The sequence below is a fragment of the Triturus cristatus genome, chromosome 12 (assembly GCF_964204655.1).
Source record: "Triturus cristatus chromosome 12, aTriCri1.1, whole genome shotgun sequence".
In the NCBI taxonomy this organism is placed as follows: Eukaryota; Metazoa; Chordata; class Amphibia; order Caudata; family Salamandridae; genus Triturus; species Triturus cristatus.
The window spans coordinates 608,445,379-608,466,569 of NC_140595.1; the positions used below are offsets into that span (position 1 = coordinate 608,445,379).

The 21,191-nt window shown below is 47.0% G+C and overlaps 1 protein-coding gene and 1 long non-coding RNA gene across 2 annotated transcripts in view; one reads left to right on the forward strand and one right to left on the reverse strand.

Moving 5' to 3' along the window:
* DBNDD1 (dysbindin domain containing 1) overlaps window positions 1–21,191 on the forward strand; it is a 249,968-nt gene that overhangs the window by 162,033 nt on the left and 66,744 nt on the right. The gene's annotated exons all lie outside the window — the stretch shown is intronic.
* LOC146776378 (uncharacterized) overlaps window positions 829–21,191 on the reverse strand; it is a 129,280-nt gene continuing 108,917 nt past the window's right edge. Inside the window, exons 6-7 of the long non-coding RNA XR_014972369.1 lie at window positions 1,848–2,171; window positions 829–1,755 (exon numbers count right to left, since the gene is read on the reverse strand). This is a non-coding gene — a long non-coding RNA (uncharacterized LOC146776378). The remainder of the gene's footprint in view (window positions 1,756–1,847; window positions 2,172–21,191) is intronic.

Below are 21,191 nucleotides of genomic sequence, written 5' to 3' on the forward strand. Positions count from 1 at the left end.
AGTGAAAATTGGGAATAACCCAGAAACTAAATAGCCAGATCCTAATTATTTCTCTTGACAGTAGCAGGAAGCAGTAGAAGTGGAAATTATGACACAGAGCAATCGAGCTTTGTCCCCTCTACCGTGCAGAGACTGTAATCTGGCAATGTAGGTTGAAACTCCTGCCTCCGGCTAATGGTAGCAAGATGAGCAGTAAAGTGTGCATCTGAGATCATTTATTGTCCTTTGGAAATCATCTTGGAACTTGTGGTGCATCAGTGGATATTGTCAAAGGTTTAAGCTGGGTGAGAGCTCGAGAAAAGTGTCTTGCAGACACCCACTACATGCTGGCGAGCTGAGAAGCTTGTCAATGTCATCATTCAAGGAGTATTACTGAGTTGGGTAATATACTTTTTTGTGTTTGATGTATGTAAAGTGGCTCTGAAACTTGCATGACCGCACATGATAAGTGCAAGGGTGAAGCATTATTGTCCGTTTAGTTCTCTGCTGAAGGGTCACTGTTCACACGGTTGAAAGCACTGCACACGAGGTTCCAGCACCAGTTCTTCTGCTCACCTTGGGATACATATGCAAGCAATATTTGTAAAACAGTATTCAGATCTAGAATTTGATGCCAGAGAAGGCCTTTGCCCCGTCTAGTAGAATTGTGTCGGGCTGGTGCATAGACCCATTTGGTCTCTAGCTCTACTTTAGTATACCCGTTTTTATTGCTGACTTGTGGGTGTGTCTGAACTTGTTGGTAAATGTTTCTGTTTTATTGCTGCCATGTATTCCATAGCCCTTCCAGGAAACACATATTATTTTAATAATGTTACTCTTGAGCCCCACACTCCCACATACTCTGTTGCCTGACCTTTAGTTCTAGCATTAGTCTACTGCTAAAAAAAAGTTTCCCTTTTTATTTAGTTTGCTTCTTATTTTAATTGTAATTCCTCTGGTCTTTCCGTCCTATGTTAATTTATGGACCATATTACAGTACCGGTTGGTGCGTACCACTCTATGCTAAGGTGGCCAACTGCTGAATGGAACAAAATACCATCACAACAAGCATTTGGAAACCCAGATTGGTTTCCTTACACTACAAAAAACATATATTCAGGTTGGTGCCAATTGTCCATGCATTAATAATTAGTAAGCAAAAAGAAGCTGCAACTGACTGTTTCACCTGGGACATAACATAAACCTCCTGGATATGCCATGGCATTGGTAGTACGAAACTGAATTACGCTGCCAGCAGACTGCTACAGTTGTCTGTACCCAGACAATAAATAGCTCCATGAAGAGAGAGTCAGAGGCCTCATTTGCAGGTGTCCATTTCCCCAACCAGTTAAGTCTGTCGCCTTCCATAGCCAGCGTCAGATACATGATGGTTATTCTGAATCCATTGGTACACAGAATGTTGGTGGAGTACTCATAGGCAGGTGCTTTGTTGGCATGGATGACCTTACAGCCCCACTGGACTTCCGCTTTTTGTCTCACAAAGGCCTTAAGAAAGAGGTGGAGACAGCATTCAACAGCCCTCTGCAGCAGAGCTGCCAACTAACATGTTATTTGTTTGTTTGTCTGTGTCCGGTTCAGACATGGTAAATCGCCACCTTCCACAAAAATCACTTGCAAGTTGTAGGTAACAAACTTGACAACAAGGCTACAAGCTATCCTTTTGTCCTCTTACATGCAAAGATAAAAAGGTCATGTAATGTACTTATACTCTGAGTCTTCATCAGTGTGCTCTTCTTCCCAGTTGTCTTTGGGTTCCTGGAGTAAAAGAGTAGAACATTGTTAGATCAGTGCTTCCCAAACTCTATAGAACCACAACCCAATTTTTAGAACAAACGTTCGTGACCCACCTAGTTTTGATGGATATTGGGGTGGGAGGGTACTTTTTTATTTGATTATTTAAATATAATTAATAAATAAATATTATTGAATATCCTTTTACAACAGCTGATCCACTTCTCAAAATGAGGCATGTATGAAGCTTGCTCTTTCTTCCAGTTTGCTGATGAAGGCATTGATGTTGATGCAAGTCCTTTTCAGGCACAAGGAGTTCGATAGTTGGCGTTTGCATAGTGATTGGATCCACACAGGATGCTCAAGTGGTATCTTTTATTTCCAAAGTACAGAGCCACAGCAAAAGCGTCCTCACAGCTCTGACCTTCTCCAAAAAGTCTCTGTTAGAATGATCTTACATTATTAGAATCAGAGCACAGCATCACAAGATACTACAAACCACGAGCCCACAACACTCCTCCCCTCATTTACAACCCACAAAACAATACAGAAACATGACTAAATGTAATACTCAAATTGTGCTTATACAACCACCATCTCCTCTTTTTGTATTATAAATAACATAACCCCCCTTCCCCATCCGACAAAGAAACAGTAATAAACCACAAAATCACTTTTTACCTCCACAAAAGTACTCTTCTAATCATTTTGGTTATCTACTGACTCTTTTATTAGTCTGTTTAGTTTGTTTTCCATAAACACATTTGCTTCCACCCAGCTCATCAAGTGCAATATTGTGACCACCACTGGAGCTACTAGAAGCATGAGATGATTAACACTCATAAGAATTTTCTGGAGAACCCAAACGCCTCAGTTTATCTGTGACTTTACCATTTATTACCCATTGTGTTGCCTCTCTTGCACCCATACTAGAAACAGCCTCATCCTTTTCCAACCAATCAAAGTCACCACCATACCTAGTCATTTTGCACTAGCCAATGTCACTCTGACTCATGTCTTTCCACATCCCTCCATTGCCCAAAGCCACCCTCTTGAGATTTCACACCTTGCCATTGTCCAACCATACTGCATTGTGCAATACCTCCACCACTTCCTCTGGGTCATAAAACTTGCTGTCATCTTTGGTCAGAAACCCTGGTTTCTTTATGCGAACTCAATCTCCAACACTTACGTTCACAGGTTTGGTGCTATATTTAGGATCATAGTACTGCTTACTCCTCTGATGGTTTCTTTCCATCATTTCTCTCACTGTTTCCAATGACCAGGGTACCCAAATGTACCTACTAACCACCCTGGATTAAATTTGGTTCTGGGATTCCTTCCCCGCATAATTAAAAAAGGTGATAAGCCTGTAGCTTCGTTCCTTATGATTGTATAAGCCCATACAGCTTTCATTAGTTGCACCACCCAGTACTTGTTATTAGCACAGGAAGATTGAATTACCACCTTACTGACACAGTTAAACCTCTCAACCATGCCATTGCTACTAGGATTATACAAGGAAGTGGTTTTAAGTTTCATGCTAATCCTGTCACAATACTATTTGAAGGCATGAGATGTAAACTGCACCCAGTGAAACCATCAACAAGGTGGTTGGAATCTCCTCAGCACAAAAAACATGATCAAGATACATCAATACTGAATCCGTGACTGCATTCTTCACTACATTTATCACTGTGAAGACAAATCCACGAGTACAAGGATATACTTCTGGGATGATCCCACCTGTCCCATTATATCAATGGCAATAAACTCCCATGGATTTTTAGGATTATTGTTTTCACTCGTAGGAGGCCTGAGTGGTTGAAAAGTATATCCGCTCTAGAACATTCTACACACTCCCTGACCATATGTTCTATTGCTGAATCAACCCCGGCCACCAGAATTATTTCTTAATAACCGATTTAGTCTATCCAACTCCAAAATGGCCTTCATGACATTCTTTCACCCCTCAAAATCACTCCACCATCCAAGGACATTTTAGACCATACGTCCAAAAATGGTTTGATAGTATCTGATAAACTACTCTAGTTTAGTCACCTGCCGGCAATGTATTTAACCACTCCTTGCAATACAACATCCTTCCTATAGTCTTCCTCCCACTCTTTTTCTTTTATTGTAGGTAATCTACTATCATGTACGAGTGCTATATGAAACTCATTCCACTTGTCATCCTTACATTCCTTTAACTGTACTGTCATCTTAGAAAGAAAATCTGCTACCAAATTTTCTTTCCCAGGCACATACACTACGTTGTAAATCTAATCAGTATGGATATCCTAGCAATGGATATCTTAGAAGAAGTTGGAAGCGTGGATCTGCAGGTAGCCAAAACCCCCCAGTAAAGTATGTCCAGTCATGCCACTCATAGTATTTCAAACCGGGACACCAATAGCTAGTGGTGAGACAATGTATATATCTTTGTTCGCCTTGAATGTTGGACTGGTTAGTATGTTGTAATTTCTGTCAGTCTAAAACTGAGACATTTCCTTGTTGCAGAAATTTTAAATTCCGTATGTCCAGTCGTACAGCCAACTCGAAGGTCAGTGGACACAAAGCGCATCTTTTCATCCGCAGAAAAGGACTGAAAGTCCTCAGAAGTCGGCATTCTAATAAGAGGGAAGCATCTCACAGCTAAGAGGGTTACCAAGCAGGTTAACAGCAACATTTAGGTCATGGACAGAACAGCCAGTGTGGCCCATCAATGTGTATATTTTGGCTCCCCACCCCCGTTCTGAAGAATGACAGGTTTGAGATGTTCCAGGTCCTCTGACTATAGGATGTGACCTTCAGGACAATTCTGATGGGTGGTGATTTCAACTGTGCCATAGAGGCAGAGATGGATGTACTGGAACATGATCTATGCAGATGGATGGCACATCTAGGCTGCTGATGGGGCTGGTGGTTGAGGCATACCTGCGGGACCTTTTTGAAAGTATGGGGCGAATACCAGAAACGTTTCCTGGCATCTCCTTGATGGCTGCACGTGTTCTTGGGTTGACTTCCTTTTTATCTCAGTCGTAAGCCTAGGTAAAGCTCCATGGTCGCTGTCTACCTCTCTGACCACAGAGCAATATGTTTAGAGGGGGAATCTGCAGTAAAGTCCCCCAATGGCTCAGGGTCCTGGAAACTGAACTGCGCATTGTTGGGGAACGAGGAGTTAGTGGAAAACCTTAGAGATGCGTATGTAAAGAGGAGTAGCATGAAGGCCCACTTTCACTCTACTGGCAAGTGAGGGGAATGGATGAAGAACAGGTTATAAAGTTTCACGGTTGACTGCCAAGTTGTGTTCCACATTTCTCTCTTGTTCAGGACTTTGGTTGCCTTTATGAGGCATCTGTACCGGATTTACATCATAAATATGTCACCATGCATTGCCTGGGTCGTCAATGTAAAAGTACAGGTAGCTGGCACACCATAAGGGTTTTGCTCTGGGTGCCAGATCAGAACGCTGTGTGAGGAGATTAAAAAAAGCATATCTCCCTCAAATATAGGGGTGTCCACTAGAACAAATTCAATACTGATTTTTAGGTAGCCACTCACTACTTAATGAGTTCCAATTCCATTCAGTGTATGTTCATTTATCTTACATGGATAGCCTGAAAATCTGACATTTCTCAAGCCTTTCTTAACCTATATTACAGCCCTGATTTGCCACTCTGAGGTCAATGAACTGCTTACTGAGCGGAGATCACTTTAGCAGCCTTCATAAACCTACTTAATTAATTATATATACATTTATGAAGTGAACAATGTCAATATTTCATACCCTACGCTTATTGCCACAATGAAAAGGAGCACAGCATAGCAATCTATCTAATGTAAACTCTGAACAGTCTGCCAAACTCTGTCACCACTCCAATATAAGTGCAAAATTCCTTAGACTGGATTACCCCTATGAGACTTTGTTAATGCTAACGTACACTCTATTAAACTGATTATATATTCATGTGAATACTTCCAATAAAAGCGGCACTATGCAAGTCTGAACAGGTATCAGTGATGTATTACAGGCACAAACCTAAAATACATGCAGGACTACCTGCTTATTGGAATCAAAAGTCGGATGCACCCCTGAGAGCTGCACAGGCCGAGGGTCCCCAGGGCAGAGCCACAACTGTAACTATCAATGTCGCTGACTGAGGGAGGCCTTGGGGCACCGAATTATGAATTGTACTATGCAGTGGCGCAATTACAATGCCCGATGCGTTGGCTTGGCACTGGACCCAACCCCGAAAGGGCTTACTTAAGAAAGGAGCTTGGAGAAGGTTCAATTATTGACTGGCTGTTTGTCCTGGACGGGGCAGTGCCATTTGTAACAGGCTTGGCACAGTGGTGAAAATATGCTGGAATAAATATTTACATGTGCATGGGCATCCCTGACCGTATGCTCCCCAGTGCTTGTTACTGGAGATGAAATCTCTGGCAAAGACTCGCAATACAAGGATGTGGACGAGGGGTAGGCTCCCTCCGATTAGATATACCACAGCGGGGTGGGCACCCGCATTTTTGCTATGTGTAGATCGGGGTGGGCACCCACGTAGAAAAATAATTAAATAAGCGGGGTAGGCTCCTGCGTAGTACGCAGCACCGTAAGTGGGGTGGGCTCCCGCTCGGAAGACACAAAGCGGGGGAATCCCTACATCGGGATTCCCTCGGAAATCCATCACTGTTTAGCACTGCTGGGTCCAACGAAGGCGCTCCTCCGAACGGTCAGGCGCTCTTCAGTCCAGGAATGCAGCGCTTCTGCCCTGGGAAACACAGCGCTCCTCCAACCAAGCCAAGGCCCAGGACAAAGTCTTTCAGGAGGCAGGGGGTCAAGGGCTGGGCCCAAGGGCCAGCTCACAGGGCCCTCCAGGCAGGGAGGCAGTCCCCAGTGGCGGTCTCTCCTGGCGCCCAGCAGCAGCAGCAGGCCCCCCTCTAGTTAGGATCAGAAGAAGAACATTTTACTTGGGGTCACAGCCCCTTTTTATACACAGGTTTCCTTTGTTTCTAGGTGCAGGGAAGGGGCGAACCAGATGCAACTGGTTCCTGAGCACTTTGTTTTTCTCAGCCCCTCTCCCTATTCACAGAACAGGCCAGGGTCATCAGTCGCACCACAGGGGGCGGAGCCAGCATTGTGTGGGGAAAGCCCAGCCCTATTCAAGTCCCAGGTGTACTCCTCCCACCCATCTGGATGTAAATTTCCCTATCCACCACTGGGGCAGACCCATCCTGACTCCTGGAGCCAGGCACACCAGCCAATCACACACCAGACAGTCACTTCACATTTATGCCAGCGTCTAGAAGTGGCACTTCTATACTAGACACCGTAACGCCGCACACATCATCGCGCGGCATTCACTCTCACGAGTTCGCACATACCGAACTCGACCCTGCACTCCCCACGCATCAGGAACTACCATGGACACATACATTCCCCATGCATTCCTAAGGGAGGGCAGGTCAGTCTCACTAAATGTAACAGCGCGCACGCACTTTCCACTGGGACACAGTGTAAAAGTGCCTAGAGGCCTAAAACCACTCACACAAGATAGGGAAAAAGCTAAGATAATCGCAAAAAGTTTAGGGGTGAACCTGCCAGAAGTGCCAAGTCCAACACCCAGGGACAATATTTTACATATACTTTTCTAGTATGTCAGTTATATCACAGCTTTGGTCAGGTGCACTCAGAACCAATGGTCTCTGGACCATTGCAAAGTCTATTGTCTCAGGGACATTGTAAAAAGGCAGTTACCACACTATATAATGCATGTGATAGAGACATCTAGCCACAGTTTCCTTACCTTTCAATATCCCAGGCATCAGGCTGGATTCGGAAGACTTTTGCTCAAGCAATACCCTTCCACACCAGTAAGTGGCATCGGTCGGCTCCGCGTGACATCATTGTCCGCGCCAGATGTGACGTCCGCGTCACCCATATAGGCACCACCTCGGGTGCTGATGTCAGTTCTTGGCTTTCCGTGCCAGCTAGCGCAGATCCGTGAAGAGAGCTACCCTCTGTCACTTTTTGACTGAGTTTTTTGACGATTTTTGATGTGTAGGTTTTTTCCTCAATGTCGAAGAAGACTTCTGGATTCAAATCGTGCAGCGCCTGCCATTGTGCCATGTGGGTGGCGGATCCACTATTTGTCTCTGGTGCCTGGAGCACGACCACAACTCAAGTCATGCTCCGACTGTCGAGCCATGGCTCTGAAAGCTGCTTGGGACCCAGCGTTCCGCTCCTCGTCGCTCGCCTCAGAGGTCTCGTTCCTCGTCAAGAGGAAGGTCCAGGCACCGCTCCTAGAGTCCCAAGTCCTGACCACTGCACTTAAAGTCATCAGGTAGGTAAGGTGCATAAGAAATATAAGAAGTCGGAGCGTGCTTCTACTTCTCCACATCAGTCAGCCGACGCGATGAAGGAGTCTGGAGGCTCTAAGCCTCATTCTACGGAACCTGCACCTGGGTTGGCTCCATGGTTCAATGCCTTCCCAGGAGCCAGAGCGATCCCCGCCCAGCTTAAAGAATTCTATGACGCCATATGCCACATGTTTGGGTGACCTGACCCTCCTGGCGTGCCTTCAGGTCCTGGAGGCTCGGAGGGGGCTCCATTGAGTTCTGCGCCAGTGGCTCTAGCACCAGCGCTGATACCCCCAAAGAATCTGGTGGTGGATCTGGACCGGCCTGGCTGTGCCAGTGCGACCTTCACAAGTGCCAGCCCCTGTGCCGAGACTCCTGACGCCGCACTGCAGTCCCACTCTTATCCCAGATGACCGCATATATGACCCGGCTGGCCAACACCATCAGATCCCACGGACTTCACATAATTTTCTACCTAGATGACATCCAACTCATCCGCTCACTCACCGAAGACCCCAGCACCACCAGAACCAACTTCCACAGATGCATGACAAAAGTCGCACACTGGATGAAGAACAACTGCCTGCAGCTGAACACAGACAAGACGGACGTACTGATCATTAGCAACAACAGCAACATATGGAATGACTCCTGGTGGCCATCAGACCTAGCAACTACTCCCTCCAACCATGGCAGAAACCTCAGAATCATCATTGACAACAAGTTCACCATGAAATTACAGATCAATGCCATCTCCTCCGCCTGCTTCCTCACTGCGCATGCTACGTAAGCTCTTCAGGTGGCTACTCCTACACACGAGACGCACCGTGACACAAGCCCTCATCACCAGCCGACTGGAGACTATGGCAATGCCCTCTATGTAGGAATAGCTCACACCTTCTACAGAGACTTCTGACCATACAGAATGCCGCAGTCAGATTCATCCTCTGCCTTCCCCGACGATCCCACATCACACCCCACTTCAGGAAACTCCACTGGCTTCCCGTACGGAACAGATGTCAATTCAAGCTGCTGACTCACGCACACAAGGCTCTACACAGCCAAGGACCCACCTACATGAATCACCACCTGAACTTCCACCAACCATCGAGAAGACTACATTCCATCCCCCTTTTACTTGTCCAAACTACCCGCATCTACCGAAGCAGAAGTAGAGGACGCTCTTTCTCCCACATTGCAGCAAAGACCTGAAACAGCCTCCCAGCGCACCTCCTGACCATCACCTCACTCCCGGAATTCCAAAAGGCCGTCAAGACCTGGCTGTTCGAATACGCCTCCGGGGCCTGCAAGAGCCTGGATACCCTATCAGGTGATAAGCTGCGCTTTATAAATCCAAATTGATTGACGATCTGGAGCCGGTTGGGCACCTACCTACATCAAATCCGGCGCTGAAGGCACCCTTGTGTCCTAGGTCGGTCCTTTTACCTTATTTTGAAAAGCTAGGAATGGAGGAAGACCAGCTGGAGCATGAAATGGAGTGTTATGAGAAATTGGGTAAGGCCGGTCAGCTGCATTCCTCCCCAGATTCTGGCCTGCTTTCTCCCCCTACCATGGCTACTGAGGAGGGAGTTTCATATGCTATGGTGGTGAGAAGGGCAGCCTAGGTCCTGGACCTTCAGGTCCCTTTTGTGGAAATCAAGACGAACATTTTAGCAGAGGTCCTGCATCCAGGTTTCTCCTCCTCAGAACCCCTACTACCTTTCAATAAGGCCTTGCCTGATGTCCTTCTGGGAACCTGGTCCAAGCACAGCACAGGGGCTCCAGTGAATAGGAGAATCACCGTCATCGCCTTGTCCTGGACGGCTTGAAATTCCTCACCAACCTTCTTACCCCCTAGAGCTTAGTGGTCCAAGCCTCTACTTCACAGGGTGCATTCCCTTCAGCACCCCTGGACAGGGAATTCAAGAGGCTGGATAGTTGGGGCAAGAAAATGTGTTCTTCCGCCAGCCTTGCATTGCGGTCAGTGAACACTGCATGCCTGTTGGGCCGTTACGCCCACTCCTTGTGGGAAATGGTTGCGCTAGTGCTGTCACAGGTCCTGAAGGAGACCCGGGCTTTTCTCTCCCAAGCGGGATGAGACGGGAGAGATGCGCTCAAGTTCGCCATTCGTTGTGGGCTGGATATCACCGACTCGCTGGGCACAGCAATGTCATCAACAGTGGCTGTTTGAACTTCTGGCTTTTCTGGGGATGTCCAGGTTTTCCATATTGACATGCCCTGATGGGACCCATCTCTTTAGAGATCAGGCAGACAAATCAATCAATCAGTATTTGTATGGTGCAACTTGTCATCTGAGAGGGTATCCAGGCACTGTGCTGCGAGTGTCAGTCGAAGAGCCAGGTCTTGAGTCCCTTTCTGAAATCGGCCAGCGAGGGTGATGTTCGGAGTTAGAGGGGAAAGGTGTTCCAGGACTTGGCGGCAAGGTGGCAGAAGGAGCATCCTCCAGAGCGGCAGTGGCGGATGCGTGGTACCTGAGCGAGGGCGAGGTGGGCAGATCGGAGGTTTCGGGGATGGGGTGGTGGAAGTTCAGGCGGTGGTTCATGTAAGCGGGTCCTTGGTCGTGGAGGTCTTTTTAGGCGTGGGTCAGGAGCTTGAATTAACATCTCTTCTGGATGGGAAGCCAGTGGAGGTCCTTCAGGTCCTGGGTGATGTGGGTCCTCTTGGGCAAGAGTGAGGATCAGTCTGGCTGCTGTGTTCTGGATCGTCTGGAGTCTGTTCATGAGCTCGCTGGTGGAGCTTGCATAGAGTGCATTGCCCTAGTCCAGTAGACTGGAGAGGAGGGCCTGCGTCACTGTTTTACGGGTGCTAATAGGTAGCCACTTGAAAACTTTGCGGAGCATGCAGAGAGTGTGGAAGCAGGCTGAGGTGAAGGCGCTGACTTTACGTTTCATGGAGAGTTCTCTCTCCTGGATGATGCTGAGGTTTCGGGCGTGGTCTTTCGGAGTGGGGGTAGGGTCTGAGTTCCGATGGCCACCAGGAGTCATTCCAGAAGGCCGTGTGTCTGCAGAAGATCAGCACTTCAGTTTTGTCTGTGTTGAGCTTCAGGAAGTGTTCCTTCATCCAGGCTGAGACGTTCTTCATACAGTTGTGGAAATTGGTCTTCGTTGAGCGAGAAGTTGAGCTGAGTATCGTCAACATAGGAGATGATGTTGATATTGTGGGTTTAACAATGTCTGTGAGTGGTATCATGTAGATGTTGAAGAGGATTGGGGAGACTGACTACGAGGCTGCTGGGCCCTCATGGCCTCCTGCGTCCTGCTAGTGACACATGCCAGATGGCATATGTGGACTCTGCAGTTGGACCTGAAGTTCCAGTGGGTGCAGCATCAGGGAAATCTCTCCGACACGGTCCAGATCTCGGTGGGAACTGCTTCTCACACATACAGAAGGGGGGAGAAGCAAAATGTCTCTACTCTGGCCTCCACAATCACATCTGTGTCTTGGTGGGACCTGCACAGGATCTGTAATGGTGGCTGACCAACCGCGATTGGGTCAAAGGCAGACACTACCCCAACCAGATCACACTGTAGTGACAGATGCGTCACTCTTGGGATGGGGCATCCATCTGGAAGAGGTGGAGGTCAGAGGACTCTGGTCTCCGGCGGACTCTAGACTCCACATCGACTTGCTGGAGCTCCAAGCGATTCGCTTGGCATTGAAAGCTTTTCTTCTTTCCATCAAGGCAAAGCTGGTTCAGGTGTTCAAGGACAACACCACCGCCATGTGGAACTGCAACAAACAGGGCAGACCATCTCAGACGTCAATGCCTAGTGGATCACGAATAGAGTCTTTCAATCCGGAGGTTGTGCAAGGTCTCTTTCAGAAGTGGGGAAAGCCTTGGTTAGATCTGTTCGCTTCTGCCAAGAATGTACAAATGTCAACAGTTTTGCACGCTGGAGTTTCCAAGGCGGATCTCGCACAGCATCACTTTTCATCTTGAGTTGAGCCCAGTCCTCCTGTATCCCTTTCCGCCCATACCACTCCTGTCTAGAGGCCTCAAGAAGATCAGTAGCGACCGGGCCCAAAATCATTCTTGTGGCTCCAGACTGGGCATGGAGAGTCTGGTATCCCGAGTTTCTCCAACTGAGAATCGATCCTCCAATCAGGCTGCACCTTCGTGAGGATCTTCTGTGGTAGCAGCGGGGGAGGGTCCTCCACACAAACCTGTAAACTCTATGCTTTCCTGCATGGAGATTGAGCGGCTGCAGTTGATAGCAATCGCTCTCTTCTTCCTGAAGTCTCTGATGTGATTTTAAAAGCCAGGCATCCCTCTACCAAGACAGTGTAGCCTGCCGGTGGCAGGAATTTGTAAAATATTGTACAGAATGGTCTAGTGATCCTCTTTTTGCTTCCCTCTCTCAAGTCCCTCTCTTTATTTTGACCTTTGCCCAGCAGGGCTCTGCTCTGGGCACTCTCAAAGGGTACCTTTCGGCCCGGCCTGCCTTCTTGAGGCAGCCAGACCAACCCACCTTATTTAAATCCCCTATTGTAAATAGATTTCTTAAGGGGCTTGTACATATGTTCCCACTTGCCCTATTCATCATGCCACAGTGGGACCTTAATTTGGTTCTCACCTTCTTGATGTGCGCTCCCTTCGAAACTCTGTACAACTGCCCCTAAGGCTGCTTTCCATCAAAACAGCTCTTTTAGTGGCGATATCTTCTGCCAGGATTGGTTGGGGCTGGTTTTGTGCTTATGGGGGCTGGTTTTGTCACTGGGAGCTGACAATATTTTGGTGCCCTGTAACAAAAGTGGGAGCAGAACTTCTTGCTAGCACCCCGACCTTCCCCCCCCCCCCCCCCCCCCACCTTGCCCGCTTTCTATGCTCTTCTGAACCCCTCTAAAGAGGAGGAGCGACTCTACTGTCTGGACTTAAAAAGAGCGCTGCCGTTCTACCTTGACTGTGCTAAAGAGTTCCAGATGGACAATCAACACTTCGTGGGATATGTTGAATCAAAGAAAGGTCGTGCAGTGCAGAAGAGGACTATCTCGTGATGGGCCCTCTGTGTAGGAGGCTGGCTCAGTGTATGGTGTACACTTATTGGCAATACACCCTGCACTGAGTCCAGGCAACCTTTAGTGATAGTGAAAGTGGTCCCTGATAACCAGAGCTCTCAAGGGGTAGCTGTGGAGAGCAGGTAAGGCTTATTCAGGAGGGTGTAAAGCGGATGCAATTATCACAATAGTCAGTCTGTGAGGGTTTTACACAGGAAAGAACCACACCAGTGTTAGCAAATGAAAGTATTATTTATTACAACACCAAACACTAATCTAGTTTGTATGTCGCATATCCGGAGCTATGATTACACAACAAATATACCATAAAAACAGGAAAGTAAGCACATAAACGAAATGGGCCACTATGGGGCGCCAAACCATATACTTAAAACATTGAATGCGAAAAGGGTACCTAATCGAGGCTACCACCCAAGGATCTGTAGGACAGGGGAAGCCTGGAACCATCAAAGTTAAGTTGCTAGGACTCCATAGATGCCCTTATACAGAGGTGATACCCCCGGACAGTGTCTATAGGATAACATGGAGGAGTCGCGGTTAGGATTTGTAGGATTGAGGAACCTTCTCAGAGGACCTCGAGGAAACCCGTTGGGACAAGAGAGGTTGGACAGCACCCCAACCTGTGGATACCCAGAGAAGCAGGATACCTACACCAGGGAGCCTGGGTGCATAGATGTGAAGTAGTATTGGAACCGCCTGTTGAAGTCAGTGCAGCACTTCAGATGTCCAGCTGCTACAGTGACCTGTGGACCAGGTCTGTGGAACCCAAGCGTGGATTCCAGACCAGGAGTACCTGAGGAGAGAGGAGACAGAGTCCAAGCCACCCAAAGTTGTCCAGGAGGTGCAGGAGCACAATGCCAACCCTTCTCAGGGGTACTTCATTGTAAGACGGAGGCCTTGAAGTTGCAGCTATGGAGTCAAGGAGATGCTGTAGGATCTCAGGAGCTGTCCATGAGCTGTGCCACACTGTTCAAGGAGAAGGAGGGTCAGTGGCCAGCAGGGCCGCCAACAAGCCATGGCAAAAGACATGTTGCAGGAGAAAATGCAGAACTGGGGACCGGGAAGGTCCAAGGAGCTCACCCACCACAGGTAAGTTAGGGCCGGCCCTCAGCAAGCAGGAGAGCCAGTAGGAATCAATGACGACCCCGGAGGGACCCTTTGGCAGCAGGCCCATGGAGTCGCAGGTAGGCCTCAGCAGCACAACGAAGATGGAGGCCCAAATTGCAGGAGATGCAGTGAGGACGTCGCTTTGGAAGCTGAGCGATGCTTGAGGCTGGGGCTTCTTGGAGCTTGAAGAGAGCCAACAAGCCTCGGTAATGGCAAACAGACGTGATGCACAGGGGATCAATTCCAGCATCTCCACGAGGGACTGCAGTCTTTCAAATTGTACAGAAGACAGGTCAGACCTCGGGAGAGCTACAAAACCACCACCTGTGTTGCAGAGCCTTTGAAATTCCAGATCCACAGACCAGTCATAGTCATTGAGGTACCTGCGGCTGTAGGGGAGGACTCCTTCACTCCAAGGGAGATTCCTTCTTGCTGTCCTTGATGCACACAGAGTCCTCTGGCAGGCCACGGAGGTTGCAGAGTCTTTGCAGACCGGTAAAAACGTTGCATTAGGAGTCCTCCTACCAGAAGCAGACTTGTCTTGGGTCCCGGCGAATTCCAGCAGCAGCAGATTCTTTGGGCAGAATCTTGCAGAGGGATTTGTAGAGGATTCTTGTTCCAGACGAATCTAGGGTCCTGCCATCAGGCGAGCCCTTAAGTAACCCAGCAAGGGCACCCTCACAACTAGGGCCATGCAACCTGCCCTTGGGCTGAAGGGCCTAACTTAGGGATGACCTGTAGGGTTTAACTGCAGTGACCGGGATAGAAAGTAAACCTTAGCTGTGCAATGGCAGTCCTATAGACCCCTGGTGTACCAATGCCCTGGGTACCTTAGTACCATCTACTAGATCTTACAGGGGTACACCAGTATGCCAATTGTGGGGTGTACAAAGTACTTACAAAGTACATTTTGGAAAGAGGGCACTGACACTGGGGTCCTGGTTAGTAGGATCCCAGTGTACTACAGTCTAAACACACTAACACCGGGAAAAAGTGGGGGTAACCATGTCAAAGATCCTACTTTCCTACACTCTGCACCAAAATTTGCTACACTCTGGCCAAGAAACAGCCCCATGAAGACTTAAAATCTCATTCCACCATAGCTAAGGCTGCACCCACAGCATTGCACCATGGTGTTCCAGTTCTTGACATTTGTCAGGCAGCAACGTGGTCATCAAAGCACACGTTCACTAAGCACTACTGCCTGGGCAGTCAAGTCCGCAGGGGTAGCCTCTTTGGCCCTTCTTTCCTGCAGGACTTCCAGGTCTAAACTTGACTGCAGTCCCTCCTCCGGGGATTGTATTGCATGGGTATCTATTCCTAGGTAAGGAATTTGCAGCTAGATGTCTATAATGGATGGGCAAATTACTTACCTTTCATAACGCCTTATCTGGTAGAGACATGATCTAGCCGCAGATTCCTTACCGAGCCACCCATTCTCCCCACGCTGCAGTCAGGTTTTTAGGGTCAGGGTTTATCCCTTTCACGGCCCTAGTTGTTCTAAATTCACCACTGTCAGTGCACTTCATGGCTCTGCTTTCCTGCCGTGGAAAGTCATGAAAAGTAACTGACATCAGTGTGCCAAGGTGGCACGTATATAGGTGATGCGGATGTCACTTCCGGTGCAGACGACATCACGTGGAGCCGAACGATGCCACCTACTTGCGCACAAGGGTATTGCTCGAGCAAAAGTCTTCCGGATCCAGCCTGACGCTTGGGATATTCTAAGGTAAGAAATCTGCGGCTAGATAATGTCTCGACCAGATGAGGCGTTACCGAAGCTAAGTAACTTGTCCATTAGTCAAACACTGTAATGCCCAGGGCCTGGAGGTCAGAAGTAAGTTGGCGAGAGATTTGGGGAAAGATGTATCCAACAAACAATGGGGGACTGCCCTAGAATTCGTTCAGTGAGTGTCCAGAAACGCTAGATTTAAGTACACTCAATGTAATTATCTTCACCAGTTACTTGGCAAGAGACACATACGCCAGATGTTTCATAATGCATCCTTTTCCTGTCCTCAGTGCCGGCAAGTGAACAGTGGTTTCTATCAGATAGTGTGGGATTGCCTGGTGGCACAACAAGCATGGTGTGAGGTGATTGCTAATGTCTCTGAATTTACAGGACAAATGTGGTCACCCACGACTGGCCTCCAAATACCAAATTACTGTTTTGCTATGCCCCTCTTATATGGCACTGCTATGGTTTTGTGATTCAGTATTTGTCTGTTGCACAACTACTTGATGAAAACAGCCACTCCCCCAAAAAAATACCAAATACCTGTGTAAGTTTAGAGATGTAGCACTTATACTGTTTAAGTGCGGTATTGCAATGTCATGGAAAACTGCTTATGCATTGGATATCGGACAATGGCTAAAAGATATTCATGAATGGGCATTGCCAAAAATGAATGAATGAATAATTGTATTGCCCGATTACTTAAAATAATTAAAAAAATAATAATATATCATACAATCAAATTAAAATCACAATGCGATCTTAATTCGCAGAGTACTTCATAAAATCATAAACAACAAATTTCAAAATGTGCAACAATTTTAACACTTGTCCAAACAGTTTGATGTTGAGCGAAGCCCTTTTTTTTCCTTTTTGCCAAACTTACAACAAGACAACTATAGAAAGCTGTAAATGTACAGTAGGGGCCAGATGTATGACCATTCCATTTTGCAAGGCACAAATTGCGACTTGCAAAATGGAATGTTCAACATTGTCTGAGACACTTTTTGCAATTCCCAACGAGGTTGCAAATGACCTGCCTCATCAATATTCATGACGCAGGTCGCAATTTGTGACCCATTGGGAATGGCCAGCACTCACAGGGATGGTGACCTTAAAGGAAAACGGGCTGCATTGAAAAAAAGGAAAATTAAACTTTTATGTTTAATTTTTCAAGAGTAGGCAGTGGTCCGTGAGACCACTGCCTGCTCTTAAAAAATATTTATGCTGCTCAACACAAAGGGGAAGGGGTTCCATTTGCAACAGGCTAACCACCTACTTGAAGTAGGTGGTAACTGTGATTGTTTAGCGACCGCATTTGCGTACGCAAAACAATCGTTCATACCACTGCGACTCGCTATTAGGAAGGGATGCCCTTGGCATGCCCCTTCCTAATAGTGACTCGCATACCCTATTTTGCGAGTCACTAATAGGTGACCGACTCGCGAAATAGGGTTTGTACATACCACACATCTTTTTAGAGGTTGCAAACGGGCCGATTTGCGACCGCTAAAAATAGTCGTACATCTGGCACCTCAAGTCTACGATTAAGTGTGAGTGCCAATTGAAGGTCATAAAAGGCAATTATAGTCCGCTATTAGACATGTCTGTGCAACCGTTAGTAAATTGTAGGGTGTCATGCACCCATTGTAGGCCCGGTTCTTGCCGCACACTTTTACTCCTAGGCAAGGGAAAGAAAGCTCATCTGTTAATATGCTGAGGGTCAGCAAGAGATATTTGCATCAGTTCAATTATTCTTTAGACCTGTCAAACTTCTGCATAGGCTTGTACTTTCTGACGAGGTCATCATTTAGAGTGCAGTCGGCCATTTTTGTGTGTGTACATTTTTTTTATTTTTTAAGTGCAAGTTAGCTAGCTTTAAAGCATCGAACAGATAGTAGGACCTTCTAAAGGATGCAATTTGTCAGACAATTGGCCACTCTCCACTTTGGCCATTGTTTCCTTTAAGAAGGGAGCGAGTATGCAGTACAAAGTTTCCGAACTTAGCCATATCTGCCACAGTGTCCAGGGTGTATAGTGAGCGGACAGCATCGTTGGCTATATGGGTGCCCTGGTGGAGTAAAATTGACCCGAGGAGTGTTCGACGGTCCTGTCGCAATGCCGGACAGTATAGTAGTAATGTGGCCCAATAATTCCCTTCTATATTTGCACAATCTTCACCTTATGGTGGATTCAAGGGACTTCCAGGATGGGTACAGTTCTCTTATGGGGCGAGGGGCCAACTTTTGGAAACCATTTCTCCATAGCCTCATTAAAATGAGGCTTTGTACTTTGAGTTGTTTGAGGCAATGTCACAGTTTCATGCATATCCTTTGCCTTGAGAGCTTCCATGTCTAGTTCACGTGTCCAAAGGCGTAATTTCTTTTTTTATTGTGTATTTGATGTTTGTGTAATCAATCATATTTGGGTCCCAGTTCTCCATGGTCAGTTGCAGACATTCCTTAGCTGCTGTGAGGTTTTACGACCAAGGGTGGGTTAATTCTGATGAAGATCATTTTTAGGAAAGCCTTCATGGTGTTATCGGGGTGGCTGTTGCCAGAAAATAGTACTTTGCCAAAGCTTCCAACCCTTCTAATTTTTGTTGGATTCGGTCAACTTCTAGCCGGATCAGGATGTTCCTTGTACAGGAGGGAAGATGGAATAATTCCTTGTAGGTTGTACATAGTATTTTTTCAAATCAGATGCTAACATACCGGGGAATGCCCGCTGCGCATAGTTGACCGAAGGGAGCAATTTGGCCTGTGTCACCCTGCGTATAGCCGACGTCGTTGGGTTATCAAGAGTGGTGTTTAACTTGCAGAGAGCATATGTTACCATCTTGCCTGTCTACCTCATTTTTTGTAGGTGCAGCGTGGGTCTTCTCGATTTGCACAGTCATTCACCCAGATAGTTGTAATGTTGTACACATTCCAGTCTCAGTAACCCCAGCCACCATTTAGTGAACTTTTCTTTGGCTAGCTACCAGAAATTATGATCTTAGATTTGCTTGCGTTAGCAACCAGCTCGTTCTGGGAGTTGTACTTGGCTAGAGCATTGAGGGTTTTTTGTAGTCCAACTTTAGTGTGATCTAGCAGGACTAGGTTGTCAGCATATTGCATCAGATTAATTTGTTTGTTCCTGATTCTTGGTGTAACTAAAGAGGCTCCACCTAAGGCCGGGCCCCAATCAGCAGTATATAGATTGATTACTAGTGGGGCCAGCACGCACCCTGTGGACTAATTCCTGCAGAAGTATGCTGGCATATGCTTTACCCTCAATATCCAATAGGGCTATCATGCGGGAATTTTTGGGACCGGAGTTTGTGCCCCCTTCGTGAATATGGGTTGCAGGAAAGAGCCCCTCTATGACTCTGGGATGTCTTTTAGGACCCTACATTCTGCGTACAGCGGTGTAAGTGTTAGGGCCCTAAACTGCGTGTCCTCTCTAAATAGGGATCATGGACGGCATTTGGGCCCGGGGCACCATCTTTGCTGATCCTCTTTAGGACGTTGCATACTGCTGCCTTGCTTGGACCTACGTGTTCTGCTGAGGACGCAATCGCCTCAACTTTCGTTTCTACGGGCTCCCTCCTAGGATCAAGTTTGTTTAGGCTGGTGTTATCCTTGTCGTTGGTGTAGAGTGATTTCACATGTGCGATCCATTTCTCGGCTGGGACCGAGTTTCCTCTTTTGCAGGCCCCATAGCTCAGGGCTTTAAGGTACTTCCAGAACTGTTGAGTGTAATTGGGAGCGAGCATTGAACGAATATTAAATTCTCACATTGGCTCACAGACTGGCTTGTGGAGGGGGCAATCGGGGTGGTGTGAGAAACATGCATAGTCAAATACATCAAAAGCAACACAAAACCACAGTGAACATGAGTACAATAATGGACTCTACGCTCCGGATGGAGAATGATTCCTAGGGTGTGGGCCATTGCCTCAGCAGAGACAAACATCAAATTGTGAGCCTGGGAAAACCCTTTTCCTGGACCCGGTCCTGCTGATGGTTACTACAAATGTCATCTATGGATATGCCCTACCAACAAATGATTATTGTAGGTGCCGTCAGGTGTTTGTAACTAGGTGCTTGCTTGTTGTTTATAAGGTTATGTGATATGGTTGATGTGTGCTAAGATTGTAAATATGTGCTGCTGCAACAAATGATGGACAAAATACTGGTTAAATCAAACATTCTCCCCCAGTCAAGAAGTCTGAGTTGAATCCATCATACTTTTGCTCACTATGCCACCCCAGTTTGGACCAAGCCATATGCAAATCAGTCTTGACACTGCTTCTCATGCGAACAGTCCAGCCCGAACTGTCAAGCCAGGTGCTCCCTGGACCCGGAAGCAAGCATCCTGGGACCGATTTTGGGGTATATTACCCCTTATCAGCCAGGATAGCTTGAATCCAGTGGCACAGCGAGCAAGGGGTCCACTTAGGGCAAAAAGTGCTGCGGCAGCAAATGATGAACTTATCAAATATGGCACTAAGTGATATGCATGCGTTTGCTGAAATGTTTATTATGCCTAAAACGACCATAAAGAAATATTTAAAAAAGAAATGCACAATCCTAAATAGACTGGTGCCTCTCCAGAAGGTTGTCAGGGTTGGGTCAGGGTCAGCAGGACTTCACCCAGCACCCTATTGACTTTTCCGAGGCACTGGTTGGGTAAAAATTCTCAAAATTATGCCATTAAATAGTCCACCTCTGTCCCGGAGGTGCATAAATTTCACATACAAAGGGAAGTGGCTATTAATTGTGCAGCAGGATCAGGGGCACGGGGCTATGAGGGACCCTGTAGACTTCTATTTTGACTGTCTTTCATTACTAAGACAATGGGAAGGGAAGGGTTATTTTTGCTTGTATGAGGAGCACACTGGCTATGCCACCTCACAAGTAAAAATATGTCCACTATTCCATCAAAGGACATTCTTATGTAAATCAACTTAATGCAAAGTTGTTGGCGCTCTGCTTCATAAAGAGTGGGTTCTGTGGGCATGGGTATACTTTTTATTGGGCTAATATAGTAATAGTAGTATAGTTGACAAAGGTGCCAGACTTCAGAGCCTCAAGACTCAGATTTGAAGCATAGTCAGAAAGCTTATTGTAAGAAATTGGATTACTATTTGGGGGGGGTGTACTTCTAAAGCACACTAGGACTTCAAGGGAGGCACTGAAAGACTCACGGGTGGTCAGGCAGAGGCCAAACATCAGGG